Below are 3,219 nucleotides of genomic sequence, written 5' to 3'. Positions count from 1 at the left end.
GCCAGCAGGCCCGAAACGCTGTATGTGCGGTGAGTGGAGGGGTGGGACGGGTTGAGTGCGCGGGCGAGCAGGAGCCTGGGTCCAAGCGCTTTCCCGCTGGTGGCCTTCGAAGGTCGCCGGGGGCTCGGAGGGCCCTGCCAGTTCTCCCGCCCTGAATGACCGGCGGCACCCCTAGTGGCCCAGTTCCTGGCGGGGGAGCATGGGGCGTCGGACGCTGGGTCTCGGGGGTCCCCAATCCCCGGCGTTGCGGCGCCAGGTCCCTTGGGAGGGGCCCCTCGGGGGCCGACCTTGGGTTAAGTTTAGCCCCAAGGAGGCCGGGAGGCCCAATCCACCGGCTCTGCGGCGAGCGGAGGGGTGGGCTGAGGTGAGGGCGCTGGCGAACGGCAGCGTGGGCTGAGGCATTTTTGCGCGAAGGACTCGAAGATGGCCGTGGACTCGGAGGGCCGTGCCCTTTCTCCCGCCCTGAATGACCGGCAGAGCCCTTAGCGGCCCCGGGTGGCGGCAGGGCAGCAGGGTAAGTCCGGCGCTGGCGCTGGGTGGCCTTAGAATGTCAATGGAGGCTCGGAGGACTCTGCTCCTTCTCCCGCGTGAATGAATGGCGGCGCCCTTAACGGCCCAGGTGGTTGGGGGCAAGGTGAGTCTGGCGCTGGGGCTCGGGGGTCCCCAATATCCGGTGTTGCGGCGCCAGGCCCCTTGGGAGGGGCCCCTCGGGGGCCGATCTCGTGTTATGGTTAGCCCCCAGAAGCACGGCAGAGCCAATTCTCCAACACTGCATTGAGTGGAGGGGCGGGCCGAGGTGTGGGAACTGGGGAGCGTGACCGTGTGCCCAAGCCTTTTACTGCAGGGGGCCTTCGAAGGTCGCTGGGGGCTCCTAGGGTCCTGTCCATTCTCCCGCCTTGAATGACTGGAGGAGCCCCTAGCAGCCCGGATGGAGGCGGGGCGGCATGGTGAGTCTGGTGCTGGGGCTCGGGGGTCCCCAATATCCGGTGTTGCGGCGCCAGGCCCCTTGGGAGGGGCCCCTCGGGGGCCGATCTCGTGTTATGGTTAGCCCCCAGAAGCACGGCAGAGCCAATTCTCCAACACTGCATTGAGTGGAGGGGCGGGCCGAGGTGTGGGAACTGGGGAGCGTGACCGTGTGCCCAAGCCTTTTACTGCAGGGGGCCTTCGAAGGTCGCTGGGGGCTCCTAGGGTCCTGTCCATTCTCCCGCCTTGAATGACTGGAGGAGCCCCTAGCAGCCCGGATGGAGGCGGGGCGGCATGGTGAGTCTGGCGCTGGGGCTCGGGGGTCCCCAATATCCGGTGTTGCGGCGCCAGGCCCCTTGGGAGGGGCCCATCAAGGTCTGACCTAGGGTTATGGTTAGCCCCCAGGAGGCCAGCAGGCCCGAACCGCCAGCTGTGCTGGGAGCGAGGGGAGGGCCGAGGTGAGGGCGCTGGCGAGCAGGAGCGTGGACCCCAGCGTTTTGGCGCGGGTGGCCTTAGAAGGTCAATGGGGGCTCGGAGGACTCTGCTCCTTCTCCCGCCTGAATGAATGGCGGGGCCCCTGGCGGCCCAGGTGGCGGTTTGGGGCAAGGTGAGTCTGGCGCTGGTGCTCCGGGGTCCCCAATCCTCGGCGTTGCGGAGGCAACTCCTTGGGAGGGGCCCCTCGGGGGCCGATCTCGTGTTATGGTTAGCCCCCAAAAGCACGGCAGGCCCGATTCCCCAACTCTGCGTTGAGTGGAGGGGCGGGCCGAGGTGAGAGCGCTGGCGAGCAGAAGCGTGCGTCCAAGCTCTTTGGCACTGGTGGACTTCGAAGGTCGCAGGGGGCTTGGAGGGCTCTGCCAGTTTTCCCACCCTGAAAGAACGGTGGCGCCCCTAGCGGCCCCAGTGGGGGCTGGGGGGGATGGGAGTGTCGGGCGCTGGGGCTCGGGCATCCCCATATCCGGCGTTGCAGCACAAGGCCCCTTGGAAAGGGCCCCTCGGGGCTGACCTACGGTTAGGGTTAGCCCCCAGGAGGCCAGCAGGCCCGATCCAAGGGCTGTGCGGCAAGCGGCGGGCTGGGCCGAGGTGAGGGCTCTGGGGAGCGGGAGCGTGGGCCCAAGCGTTTGGGCACAGGGGGCCTTCGAAGGTCGCCCGGGGCTTGGAGAGCCCTGTCCGTTCTCCCGCACTGAATGAATGGCGGTGCCCCTAGCGACCCGGGTGGTGGCATGGCAGCACGGTGAGTATGGCGCTGGGGCTCGCGGGTCCCCAATCCCCGGCATTGCAGCGCCAGGCCCCTTGGGAGGGGCCCCTCGGGGGCCAACCTAAGGTTAAGGTTAGCCCCCAGGAGGCCACCAGGCCCCATCCCCCAGCTGTGCGGCAAGCAGAGGGGAGGGCCGTTGTGAGGGTGCTGGCGAGCGGGAGCGTGGGCCCAAGCGTTTTGGCGCGGGGGGGGGCCTTCGAAGGTCGCCAGGGGCTTGGAGGGCCCTGCCCGTTCTCCCGCACTGAATGACTGGCGGCGCCCCTAGTGGCCTGGGTGGTGGCGGGGCGGCAGGGTGAGTCCGGCGCTGGGGCTTTGGGGTCCCCAATCCCTGGCTTTGCCGCGCCATGCCCCTGGGGAGGGGCCCCTCAGGGGCTGACGTAGGGTTAGGGTTAGCTCACAGGAGGCCAGCAAGCCGGATCCGCCGGATGTGCGGAGAGCAGAACGGCAGGCCGAGGTGAGGGCACTGGCGAGCGGATGCGTGGGCCCAAGCGTTTTGCCCCGGGGGGCCTTCAAATGTCGCCAGGGACTCGGAGGGTCCTGCCCGTTCTTCCGCCCAGAATGAACGGCAGCGTCCCAAGTGGCCCGGGTGGCGGCGGGGCGGAAAGGTAAGTCCGGCCCTGGGGCTCCGGGGTCCCCAATCCCTGGTGTTGCCGAGCCACACCCCTTGGGAGGGGCCCCTCGGGGGCCGACCTAGGGTTAAGGTTAGCACCCAGAAGACCGGCAGGCCTGATCCACCGGCTGTGCGGTGAGTGGAGGGGCGGGCCAAGGGCAGGGCGCTGAGGAGAGGGAGCATGGGCCCTAGCGTTTTGGCGCAGGGGGACTTCGATGGTCGCCCTAGGCTCAGAAGGCCCTGCCCGTTCTCCCGCCCTGAATGACCGGCGGCGCCCCTACCATCCCGGGTGGCAGTGGGGCGGCACGGTGAGTCCGGCGCTTGGGCTCGGGGGTCCCCAATCCCTGGCGTTGCAGCACTAGGCCCCTTGGAAGGGGGCCTTTGGGGTCGA

Source organism: Ursus americanus, unplaced genomic scaffold, assembly GCF_024610735.1.
Source record: "Ursus americanus isolate L20-20 unplaced genomic scaffold, mUrsAme1.1.p SCAF_113, whole genome shotgun sequence".
In the NCBI taxonomy this organism is placed as follows: domain Eukaryota; kingdom Metazoa; phylum Chordata; class Mammalia; order Carnivora; family Ursidae; genus Ursus; species Ursus americanus.
Note: the sequence above shows the minus strand (reverse complement) of the source record.